The sequence below is a fragment of the Melopsittacus undulatus genome, chromosome 1 (assembly GCF_012275295.1).
Source record: "Melopsittacus undulatus isolate bMelUnd1 chromosome 1, bMelUnd1.mat.Z, whole genome shotgun sequence".
Taxonomy (NCBI): Eukaryota; Metazoa; Chordata; class Aves; order Psittaciformes; family Psittaculidae; genus Melopsittacus; species Melopsittacus undulatus.
Window position 1 is genome coordinate 129,559,559 of NC_047527.1, and position 13,859 is coordinate 129,573,417.

Sequence of the window (13,859 nt, forward strand, 5' to 3'; positions counted from 1 at the left end):
TTCTAAAATAATTCAGTAAAACTAAATGCTCTATTTCTAATTGGATGGGCAGGAACAAAGTTTTTCTCAACAAATATGAAGGGGCAATAAATCAAAAGTAAATGATGTGGCATGTCACCTTAATGCCTGCCAAGAATTTGGTTCTAACAAGGAAAAAGCTATGACAGTTTGGTTTTCCTGTAGTTCTGTGTAACTCGAAAATGACGTAATGGTGCTGAAAAATATTTAATCTTCATTGATGACTTTTGGGATTCTTTATTCGAAGTATTGCAGAATCAGTTTCTTCCTGTGCATGTCAGTAAGCATTAAATCTCTAGTTACTCTTATGATAATATGCTTGTGGGCAGATGTGTGTGGACACCTCAGTGCTGTATACCTGGTAGTACTTATTCAATACCTAATCCGGTCTTCGGAGAAGTAAATTTTCAGGCCAGGTATAACTATGTGTGGCTGTATATATAACTGTTCATGCTAGAATTGTTTATAAAAACTTAGCTTCATTAAAACTTGCACTATTCTCCTCTTTCAAGGTGGAAATAACTAATCATTCTTACAACCACATATAGAATCATAGAATAGTTAGGGCTGGAAAGGACCTTAAGAACATCTAGTTTCAACCCCCCTGCCGTGGGCAGGGACACCTCATACTAAACCATATCACCCAAGGCTTCATCCAACCTGGCCTTGAACACTGCAGGTATGGAGCATTCACTACCTCCCTGGGCAACCCATTCCAGTACCTCACCACCCTCACAGTAAAGAATTTCTTCCTTATATCCAATCTAAACTTCCCCTGTTTAAGTTTCAACCCATTACCCCTTGTCCTATCACTACAGTCCCTAATGAACAGTCCCTCACCAGCATCCCTATAGGCCCCCTTCATATACTGGAAGGCTGCTATGAGGTCTTCACACAGCCTTCTCCAGGCTGAAGAGCCCCAGCTTTCTCAGCCTGTCTTCATACGGGAGGTGCTCCAGTCCCCTGATCATCCTCGTGGACCTCCTCTGGACTTGTTCTAACAGTTCCATGTCCTTTTTATGTTGAGGACACCAGAACTGCACACAATACTCCAAGTGAGGTCTCACAAGAGCAGAGTAGAGGGGCAGGATCACCTCCTTCGACCTGCTGGTCACGCTCCTTTTGATGCAGCCCAGAATACGGTTGGGTTTCTGGGCTGTGAGTGCACACTGCTGGCTCATGTTCATTTTCTCATTTACCAACACACCCAAGTCCTTCTCCGCAGGGCTGCCATGAATTTCCTTTTTGCCCAACCTGTAGCTGTGCCTGGGATTTCTCCGACCCATGTGTAGGACCTTGCAATTGGCATGGTTCAATTTCATGAGGTTGCCATCAGCCCACTTCACAAGCGTGTCAAGGTCCCTCTGGATGGCATTCCTTCCCTCCAGCCAGTCAACGGAACCACACAGATTGGTGTCATTGGCAAATTTGCTGAGGGCGCACTCAATCCCACTGTCCATGTCATCAACAAAGATGTTAAACAAGACCAGTCCCAACACCAATCCCTGAGGGACACCACTTGTTACTGGTTTCTAGACAGACATTGAACCATTGACCACAACTCTTTGAGTGTGACCATCCACCCAGTTCTTTATCCACCAAGTGATCCACCTATCAAATTGATGACTCTCCAATTTAGAGACAAGGATGTCATGCAGGACAGTGTCAAACGCTTTGCACAAGTCCAGGTAGATGACATCAACTGCTCCAACCCTGTCCATTAGTTCTGTAGCCCCATCATAGAAGGCCACCAAATTGGTCAGGCAGGATTTCCCCTTAGTGAAGCCATGCTGGCTGTCACCAAGCACCTTGTTGTTTTTCATGTGCCTTAGCATGCCTTCCAGGAGAATCTGCTCCCAGATTTTGCCAGGCACAGAGGTGAGACTGACTGGTCTGTAATTCCCCAGGCAATCCATTTTCCCCTTCTTGAAAATGGGGGTTATATTTCCTTTTTTCCAGTCATTGGGAACTTCACCTGACTGCCATGATTTTTCAAATATGATGGCCAGTGGCTTTGCAACTTCATTCGCCAGCTCCTTCAGGAGCTGCAGATGGATTTCATCAGGTCCCATGGACTTGTGTACATTCAGGTTCTTAAGATTGTCTCGAACCAGATCCTATCCTACAGTGGGCCTAGTGTCTTCATTCTCACAGTCCCTGTGTCCGCCTTCCAAGACGTGAGTGGTGTGGTCAGAGCCTTTGCCAGTGAAGACCGAGGCAAAGAAGTCATTCAGAACCTCAGCCTTCTCCAAATCCTGTGTAGCCAGTTCTCCTGATAGCTTCCGGAAGGGGCCTACATTGTCCTTAGTCTGTTTTTTAGCCACTCACACCTATAAAATCCCTTCCTGTTATCTTTAACATCCCTTGCCAAGTTTAATTCTAAATGGCCTTAGCTTTCCTAACCTGGTCCCTAACTACCCGGACAACATCCCTGTATTCATCCCAGGCCACCTGTCCTTGCTTCCACCTTTTATAAGCCTCTTTTTTCCTGTGAATTTTTCTCAGCAGCTCCTTATCCATCCAAGGAGGTCTCCTGGCCCTCCGGCTGCACTTCCTTCTAGTTGGGATGTAACACTCCTGAGCTTGTAACAGGTGATCCTTGAATATCATCCAACAGTCTTGGGCCCCCCTGCCCTCTAATGCTATATCCCATGGAACCTTGCTAAGCAGGATCCTGAAGAGGCCAAAATCTGCTCTCTTGAAGTCCAGGGCAGTGAGCTTACTGCACGCTCTTCTCACTGTCCTGAGGACCTCAAATTAGACCATCTTGTGACCGCTGCATCCAAGACTTCCCTGGAGCATCATATTTCCAACAAGCCCTTCCCTGTTGCTGAGCACGAGGTCAAGCATGGCATCTCTCCTTGTTGGCTCCTGTATTGCTTGCAGAAGGAAGTTGTCTTCCACACAATCAAGAAACCTCCTGGATTGCTTGTGCTGGGCCGTACCGTTGCTCCAACAGATGTCAGGGTGGTTGAAGTCCCCCATGAGAACAAGGGCCTGTGAGTGTGAGGCTTTTCCTATTTGTCTGTAGAGTGCTTCATACACAGGTTCCTCTTGGTCAGGCGGTCTGTAACATATCCCCACAGTAATGTCTCCCGTCACTGTTTTCCCCTTAACCCTGACCCACAGACTTTCTGTTAACTGCTCACCTGTCCCCAGACAGAGTTCCATACTCTCCAGCCTATCCCTAACATAGAGGGCAGCTACCCCTCCCCTCCTACCGGGCCTGTCTTTTCTAAAAAGGCTGTAACCTTCCATTCCAACACTCCAGTCAAAGGAGCCATCCTACCATGTTTCTGTGATGCCTTCTATTATATCATAGCCCCATAGAAGTGCCCACATCTCTAATTCCTCTTTTTTGTTCCCCCTGCTACGGGCATTTTTATAGAGGCGTCTGAGCCGAGCTCCAAATGAAGCCGGCTCAGTGGCTGGAGTGGCTACAATATTACTACATTGCTCCGAGCATTTATTATAGGTGCTGGCAACTGACTGGGTGTGTTGGGATGGAATGATGCTCCCCTCCCCCAACACAACTAGTTTAAAGCATCCTTGACAAGTCTGGCAAGCCTCCCAGCAAAGCCACTCTTCCCTTTCTTTACCAGAGCAGCTCCACCAGCCCCCAGTAGGCCTGGCCTACAAATGTGGGCCCCATGTCCAAGACACCCGAACCCTTGACTATGACACCACCCTTTTAACCATTTATTAACCTGTCCAATCCTCCTTGCCTTTGGAAGGTCCTCCCCTGTGTCTTGGAGAATTGTCGAGAAGACTATCTGAGCTCCAGAACCCCTAACCACCTCTCCCAGAGCTCTTTAGTCCTTCTTTATACTCCTCAGGTTACTACTATCTATATACCTGGCACCAACATGTATCGATAGAAGCAGGTAATAGTCCATAGGCCTTACTAGAGCAGGCAGCCTCTCCGCAACATCCCTGATCTGTGCCCCATGTAGGCAACACACCTCCCTTGCGACCAGGTCAGGCCAACAGATGAGCTCTTCTGTCCCTTTCAAGGCAGAGTCCCCTACTACTACAACCCACTGCTTTTTCCTGGCGGCACCAGTAGAGATCTTCTGTGCCAGTGCACTAGCCAGCTGTTCCTGGTGCAAGTGCATTTCCTCATCAGCCCCTTGCAGTACAGCAAAGCAGTTCTGGGTGGGGACAGCAGATTTAGGAGGAAGCCCCTTGCTTTTTATTGCTCTCTTCCTTCTTTAGCTGTTTTTGTTTTTTTTTTTTTTTCCACTAATTCCTAGCTTCCCGGGTTAAGAGCCTCCTTCTTTCCTCCATGATTTAGAGGGGAAGCTTGAGGCCCCTGCATTGTTTGGGCCTGGAGCAAGCAGTCCTGCTTCCTCTCAGCTTCCCTGATATCTTGCAGCTTACCGACAGCATGTCGTAGCTCAGCCACCTGCTGGAGGAGGACCTCCAGCAGGGAGCAGCGAGCGCAGCCCTGCCTATTCTGCACCTTTCCCTCACAAGACCAGTGCAGGCACTCTCTACACTCCAAGCTCTGCACCGCAGCCTCCCCTCTTACCGGCTCTGTCTGGGTGCCTACACTGGCCACTGTCGGGGCAGCCAGGACAGAGCTCCCAGACCGGGCCCTGGTCACGGCAAGTGCTCACCACCCGCTCGCCTGCCCGTGCAAACTGCCGCACAAACTGCTTCACCACGCTCCCTAGGACACTTTTAACCCTCACAGCTAATGTCGCTCTCTCTGGCTCCGCCCCCGGTGAGTGAGCTCCTCGCCTGAGCTCAGCTGCCGGCTCCTGGGCAAGTCTTGTCGAGGACTTGAGGCTCCCTCGGTGGCTCTCGCCGCTCTGAGCTGAGGATCCCAGGAGCTGATCTCCTCCTGCTCAGAAGGTGAAGGCGTCCTCTCTCGCGCTACTCACCTCAGCAAGTGACTTTTCTTATCTTCAACATTCAAAAATATAATACCCTGTGGCTGAGAAAGGAACACAACTTTCTCGGAACAAAAAGCAAAGAATAGCAATTGCCCATGCTCTGTTTCATAATCCTGCTATTCTGCTTCTGGATGAAGCTACCTCTGCTCTTGATACAAAGTAAAAGGTGAATAATGATTATTAATGAAAATATATATCTATGTCTGTGTACATGGCTAGTTGCTTTCTGTAGAATAAAATCAGTGCAAAAATATTCAGCTGTGAAACAACATCATTGTAGCTTTTTAAGCTGCAAGCTGTGACTTGGACAACACTAGGAAACTATGCATATCTACTAAGCAAGTAGAACCCCTCAAAACTTTTAAGTAGAAAACACCATGTGGAGCTGATACTCTTCAGCATTCTTCCTATTGGCTGTATTTGGTGGTAAATACTGAATTTGTGTTCTGATCTAGACTGGATGCCCAAGAACCCACTTCTGAATATCTCATGCTTATTTGGTCAGTCTCAGTGATAAATCCTGTTGAGTAAGAGTCTCATGTATCCACTGACTTGTAGATCTGTGGAGATACATTCAGGTGCTAACAAGGAGTAAGAATTAAAATGTGATTCCTATGACAAGTGACAGCTTTCCATGTGCTAACAGCATTTTTACAACCTCTGTGTGCAAGTTGTTCAGAAAGCTCTGGATAACACCTAGCAAGGTCGAACCTGCATCATCGTTGCTCACCACCTGACAACCATACAGACTGCAGATATCATTGCAGTGATCCAGAATGGCAGGGTGGTTGAGCAGGGCACCCACAGGCAGTTACTGGAAAAGGAAGGACACTACTATGCCCTTGTAAATGCACAAGAGTCTAATTAATAGTGTTTGAAGATTTTTTTTAAATTTTTTTCCTGGGAAGACATGAAAAGCTTACAGCAAATTAATGTTGGCTGTGTCTGTGCTGATGGAGCAAACACCATGTGTTGCAGCCTGGTTATTGTACCCAGGATAGCCCTTGAACCAAGCGCCCATGGGGATGTGCAGTGTATGTCCTTGGGTGTGTCAAGGAAGGTACATGGGGAAGCCCTAGGGGCTGAACCTACTGGGCAGTTGGTGGGATTGTGTGATCTGGAGGGAGCCATAGCTGGAATGGCCTTATCCATATCATGGCTTGGGTGGGGCACCCTGCTCTCTGGTCCATGCCAAGTACCCTATTGCAAAACAGTACCAGAATTATGACAGTGGTTAAGCATCATGGATGAGCAGTGAACTGGTGCTTGTGCTTGCCACTTGGGTTTCTTCACCAGCCAGATGCAGCTGTAAAGCCTTAATTAAAAGTGACTGACAATTCTTGATGACTGCTGAGATTCCAAATAAAGACACTTGTCTAAAATGCAGAAAGAAGGTGCTGGATGTGGTTTTTTGCTTGGTTTTGGTTTCCCCCGCTTTATGATATATTTGTAATATTAATGGGTTAGGGTTGAAAGTTCATCTAGTTCCAATCCCTCTGCAATGGGCAAGAATACCTTACACAAGATCATATTGCTTGAGGCCCTGTTCAGCCTGGCCTTGAGCACTGACAGGGATGCACTGTTCACAGCTTACTTGGACAGCCTGTTCCAGTGCCTCACTACTTGTGCTTCACATATTTCTTGGAAGTCAATATTCTGTCAGACAATTGTAATAGTTACAATCTTTTCATATAAACTGACACATAAGCTACCATTGGTTGGGGGTTTTTTATCAGTTGCTGATCTAACAGTTTAATTGTTCTTTGCATCCATCAGGGTAATTTCCAAAGTCTTGCAGGGGAACTAGGATGGCTTCTTTTGAAGTGGACTCAAGTTGGCCACATAAATAGCTTTTCATCTAAAAAAAAATGTGGTTTTCAGTACTGTGAGTGCACACTGCTGGCTCATGTTCATTTTCTCATTTACCAACACACCCAAGTCCTTCTCCGCAGGGCTGCCATGAATTTCCTTTTTGCCCAACCTGTAGCTGTGCCTGGGATTTCTCCGACCCATGTGTAGGACCTTGCAATTGGCATGGTTCAATTTCATGAGGTTGGCATCAGCCCACCTCACAAGCGTGTCAAGGTCCCTCTGGATGGCATTCCTTCCCTCCAGCCAGTCAACGGAACCACACAGATTGGTGTCATTGGCAAATTTGCTGAGGGCGCACTCAATCCCACTGTCCATGTCATCAACAAAGATGTTAAACAAGACCAGTCCCAACACCAACCCCTGAGGGACACCACTTGTTACTGGTTTCTAGACAGACATTGAACCATTGACCACAACTCTTTGAGTGCGATCATCCAGCCAGTCCTTTATCCACCAAGTGGTCCACCTATCAAATTGATGACACTTCAATTTAGAGACTACTTGCTTTAAGTTTGCCAAAATAAATATTATTGCTCCACCTCACACAGTTTTTCTCATTTTCTTAACCACTGAAGTCAACCAGTTGACTCTGTTGTGGTATCTATCACACACAGCTGTTAAATTTTATTAAAACATAGCAATTTTTAGTCTAGTTACAATGCAATTACTAATGCAGACTGAAAGCCCAAAAATGGTATATGTAGCTAACAGAAGCATGTGAACTAGAGGGCACAGGACCCAAGTATCTTCATGGCCTCAGAAAATTAATAGTCTGCTTGTTAGAGTGAACACTGGAGTGCACTCCCGACTGGTGTGGATGTTTCTCACTCCTGGATGTGCCGTTTCAGTTTGAAATACCTGTTGGCAATTCAAGAATAATGCTGTTTGCAAAACAAGGAATTAACATAATGTTTATCATTGCATGTTTTTTTTCCAAAATTTCTACTTTTCTCTGCAGCCAATAAATTTCAATATATACTCATCTAAAACCTGCAAAATACGTATCCTCATGAAGAAGTTATTTAATAATGTTGGGTGTATGGCAAGAAGGAAAGTCCTCATTAAAACTGCAATCCAAAACCCTTGTGCTTTTCTTCTTTTGACAAGCAAGGAGAAAAGGACAATTGGATTTTTTCAGTTGAAATACCCATACCTCAATGTGTACCTGGGTTAGGTTTATGAGTCTAATCAAAAATCAAATTGTGTTTTATCAAGATTCAAAGAGTTTGCAATATTCCACTAAATCATCTGTGGCAGGCAATACCCAACCTGTCCTTTCTTGGCTACCATCGACATACATTGTAACGCTGACATTTCATTTCTCTGTCTGCAAGTGGGAATATGTCTGGCCCAGGGATAGCTGGAAGGGCTCTTGTCATACTGAGCTGTAGGAAAATTCCTGTCATGCTTTGGCAAGGACCTATTTAAATGTTAATGGTTTGTAATTTCACCTAATTAGTAAAGAAAATGGTAAGAAACTATGTGGGATCCTTAAGGTCTGCTCACCTGACATTTCTGGAGGGTTTGAAGAGAAACTGTGCTCTAGGAAAACAGCTGCCCTTGTAACAGAAAGGTAAAATAAGAAAGTATATAGGAAAGCCAGTTCTTGATTTTCTGGATCCTACCATACAGGTATCACTAGGACAGTGGATAACCTAGAGCTGATGGCGATTTCAAGGGTTAAATATCTTTCTTGGGTGAAGCTTGTGCCTCCCCTTCCATGAAATAAGCATTTTGTTACAGCAATGCTTCAACTCTGCCTGCATTTAGGGTTCACCTGCTGCTACAGGCACTCTACCTGGGTCACTCATGTTTTGTTTTTTAATGGAGAAACAACCCAAAGCATAAGAGTTCATACAGTTTACCTGGAGCTGTGGCTGAGCCTTGCTGAAGAAGGAAATAACGTGACAGCTTTCCCAAGGTATTTCCAGCGCTTCTGTTTGCAAATAGACTGGATTATACTAAAGAAATGTGGCTTGGCAGTCACTACAGCTATATCCAAACTGTACATGAACTGGTAAGACAGTTGATAAAGTGCATTACTTGACCTCTTTCTGTGTACCCATACTGCTGTATGTAGAACAAATGTGACTTCTGTAAAATACATCTTCTCCATGTCTGAGACGTTCAGGTGTTTCTAAAATCTGCCAGCATAGTTAGGGAAGAAGAAAACCAGCCTGGCAACAAGGCCATGAGCAGCATATATGTAGTTTCTTCTTGTAAAATATACTTGGGGGAATTCTTTGCTAAGTCCTTATCCTTAGATGCTTGTAAAGGACTGATAGTTTTCCATGCAAAGGTAGAAGAATCCACTTGCCTCACTATGCTTTATCAACTTCCATCTGCCCTATATACAAGCCTTACCACAGCTTGCCCTCTGCCCTGATATTTTCCAGGGTTATAGCTCTCTCTGGCTGTTATCCTCCAGTTACCTGGGTTGCTTTTCCTCCTCCAGCACCTTCCCTAGCACACACAGCATATGCTCCACCACATGATCCAATGCTAAAGGACAGACAGAGATGAGAAGGGAAGTGCCAAAAGCAATAGCCATGCAAAAGGTTTACTTTCTAAAATTATCAAAGATTTCTCAGCAGAAGACTGGTCATTGCTTTCAGTAAGTGAATCATTTACACTGGATTGCTTCCATTGGCACCTGTGCTGTTCTTTGTCATCTAAGACTGCAGGCAGCTCTTACCTACCTGAGACTGATACAGGAGTAACCAATGTACAGGGGGGTAATACAGAGAAATTGTACAAGGGGGTTAAAGGAACTCCTTTGCTTAAACAAAAGTATTGTCTGTCCTAAGTACCTAACATGCCAAGGCATTGACTACTGATGAGCATATGCTTAGTTGTACTGATAAGGGACAAAAGCAGATGTTTGGCTCTACTGAGAAGCGGGAGAAGCAGACGGGCATGGACCAAACCCTAAGGCCATGTGTGAAGATTAAAAGATGAAAAGTTTAAGAAGAGGAGGACTCATTTACTTCATCTTGAAGACCCCTAAGCACAAGAGGAAGAATCATTTGCGTCATCTTGAGACACCTGCCCATGACCAGAAGGGGCACTGTGCAGGCGCAAAGGACCTTCTAGCTCATTATAATACGAAGCAGGGATAGATAACAAATATGTAATAATCTAATGCATACGTATACCTTAAGAGAATAAAAAGGGAGAACAACCCTGAGGCTATCCCCATGCACTTCAGCGCTGAATAAAAGCATACCTACTTTACAACTTTAATGAGTTGTGGAGTCTATCCGTGCATCAAGACCCTACTAGTAATCTTCCCATTTTAGCATTTATTGCCTACCTGGCTCATCAGCAGTCATGTCCAGAAACTATTTTTTGAAGCATGTTTTTCCATCTGGAAATAATGATTTGCTGTGCCCTTAGGGAAGCTCACACATCCACCCAAGTTATCCCCAGTCTGTCCAATGACATCAGGATTACATGCTCCAAAGTAAACTCGCTGAGCCTTCCTGTAACTCTCCTGAAGATGCCGATCTTTATTTTGCTGAATGTTTTCACAAAAAGGTATTTAAAGTCATGTTAGCTCAACAATTAGATTTTGTGGACTTATTTGAATCGACCATATACATTTTCGTGTTATGCTGTTTTCATAGGAGTAATATCTTCATCTCTTTCTAGTCACTATGAACTTCTGTGACTACTGCTCTCTCCTGTTGTCCAAAGCAAAACCACATTGCAGTTAATCACCACTAGAATAGTTCCTCTTGTTATAGTCCTTGAAGTTTGAAAGAATGACCTGAATACGCCTATTTTGGTGGAATTGATTGTTTGAGTTCAGCTCTGGTTGCAGAAGGATATCCTCAGTGAAGTATGTCCACCATGGGCAGCATTCCCAGAGAACACACACGGTATTCTACCAAAAGGGAAACAAAGGAGAAAGAGGCACTCCCATGGTACACTTACCACACAGCTGCAAACATTTAGGGCTGAAGCAGTCCATCAGGTTGCCTTTAAAGCATGCTAGGATATGACTCAGCTATTTCCAAATGTCTGCCCAAGCATACAGTGAACTATGCCAGGGAAGTGCGCATTTCTTACTGTAAATCTAGATAAGGAGTCTCAGTTTCCATTCAGATTATGCATTTGCATTAGGTGGACTTCCACCCTGAGCATTTGACCTTTCTTAAAGAGATTGCTAGGTTAGCTTACCAGTCCTGTGGATGATTTTGAAGGTCCTGACCAGAAAGGCACTGAGGAGCACAAGGGGGAGGAAGGGCCTCTGTAGGGTAGGAGGGTGGAGTTTCTTCCTCTAGGTATTAGCAGTGCAAGAAGATTGAAGCACAAATGTATAGGAAACAGGAATTATTTATACTGAATGTGTAAGATGGAAAAGAAATGTACAGATTGCAGAAGCATCCAAAATGGCTTATAATATTGAGTGAAGTGGGTTTTTTTCTCCTCTTGGATGGCATGAGGGGAATTTTAAACAAGGAGTTAACATTTTCAGGGATCAAAATAAATGATGTCTCTGACAATCACATACATTACCTGTTTTTTTTATGAAACCACACTAGAAATTGTAAGTAGAGTTCCCACTTTCATATCTACTATTCATATGAACATAGACCTGGCAATGTAGTATGTATGTGTTGCTTCAGAGGAAACTCAACCAAACTATCACTTTATACAGCACTAACAGTCTTAGTTATAAACCCACTACATGTGTTTTATTTACTGTAAATTAAGTGTATATCAGCAACACTGAATATGAAAATTAAATTTTAGTGGGTCACTTTTATGATGCTAGAGCAGTGTGAAGAGACATCTGTAATGTGATTTACTTTTTAATATTCAGTAATGTAGTTTTAGTTGGAATAAATATGTTTCCCAATAAAGACTCACATGACTATTTTCTTCAATTTCTTATTTCACACATAATTTAAGACCTGGAGCAACATTTTCCATTAATTTATGCCAGTCCTTTTGGAACTCTTCCAGTGCTATGTCTTAATGTTTTCTTTCTTTCTCTCTCTCTTTTTTTCTTTTAATATCATCATACCTTGATATAATTATTTTACACTTATACATTTAATTGCACAATGTGATAAGGTATATTGATTCTGATAAATTTGTCTGTATCCACCACTGTTAAACAAGTTTTGCATCTTAATTTTTTCTCACAAATAAATAGAGTTATGGATGTGCTTCTTCTAAGAGAAAAATGTTTCATCTGCCCTATTTACAGAAGAGACGTATGCATACGTTTTGCAATGTATGTGAGTATACTTAAATGGATATATAGTTTTAGATTTATAAAATATATATTTGTATATATGTAAATGCATTAGAGATTGCTTCATTATAAGAAGTTTTGACAGAATCCAAGCAAAAATTTGAGTGAATCATGGGAAAATCCTGTTTGCTTTCAGCATTTTAGTTCAATCTTTTTCTTCTGACAGTCATCAGGCTTTGATGATGCAATTTCTCTTTTCAGCTTAGTCAGAGACTCAAGTCATCACTTTTGACTCAACGTACTTCACTTACTCATTTGATGTTAGTTACGCATATTTATTCCATTTATCAGTAGATAAGCCATGTTAGCTTTTATGTGTAGGTCTTTTAACCATACCTCCTGGGAAAGCAATTAAACTTCTTGTACTTGAAATGCCCAGACAGCTCACACTATGAAAGCAGAAGCAGGTCTGTCCAGACCCCAGAAATGGCTCCCTGGCTTCCATGAGAGATGGTATTATAAAAAACTACACAATCCAAACCAATTTCTCTGAAAACACTTCTCACAACAAATTTGAACCTCTCCTTGTCTCACTGCTTTGCCAGAGGCTTGCTGTCTTCCAAAAAGCAAAAAAAGCTTCCCTGTGAAGGCTTCATATTCTCATTACTCATTCCCCAGCCATTCCATAGTCACACATTGTACTCAGAAAAACACAGGGGCAGCAGTGCCCTGCTGCTGCTCCAGATGCCAGCCAGTGCCAAAAAGAGCCTAGAAGTGCCACCAGCAATGGGCCAACATCCTCACACAGAGTGTCCTTAAAAACTCCCTCAAGCCAGCAGGAGCACAGCTTATCCCATCCTAGTTACTATCAAACATCAGTGAAGAACTGTACTATGTAGGTGACATTTAAAACACATTTTGTTTGAGTTCAGCTTTTGGCATATCTTCTTTAGCTTGTTTTCATCTTTATGGGTAGTATAGAGCATGTAAAATTGTATTTTATCTTTTTTCCTGTTAAGCACACTCTATCATAATGCCACCAGGACTGGCACATTCACATAAACATTCACATGTGTTTATAATAAACTTGTGCTAACACAAATCATATTTAATCAGTCTCAGGTTTTTTAATTAAAAAAACAAAAACCAAAAGCACAAGCAAAAGAAAACAGGCATTGATAAATGTTTTTTTTAATATTGCATATAACAAGTTGTGTGATTTGTAAATAACAGGATATTTTTTAAAACTACTGCACAATATTTTTTTACATCAGTAGTTCTGTTTGTTTTCCCCAAAATGGAAAATACCATACCATTCTTCACATACACACACACACACACAGAGTTCCTTCTCAGTTTGCCCCACAGTTTAGTGAATATCTCAGCTGCAAACACTGCCACAGAGAAAGAAACTAAGCTACCCTTGTAGCTCCATTATTCACCAAGACTAGCAAAGGGCCACATAGTGAGACCGTGTTAATTGAGATACTATTTCCCTGGAAACAGAGGTATACAAAAAGTGGTTTGCTGTGTTTCATTTATTGGAAGGGAGATAAAGATAGCCAGATTGATTGTTAGAACTGGAAATGTCTGAGAATTTCCAGTATCGTGATGCAGTTACTGCATGTAAGCACAGTTTGATGGTAAGTCAAAGTCAGAAGGGGCTTTACTATAATTGTTATCATATTTATTATGTAGACAATTGCCTCTAAAATGTGCCAGCTTCTTTCTGATGAGCCAGGGAGAATCCTGTGCCCAAATGAGAACAGTCTAGGAAAAATAAATCAGGAAAAAACCCACTTCGAATGTTCCTGGTTGTGCGTATTCATCTGCCTGTGTTCTTCAAGTGTACACAAGCAGAAACA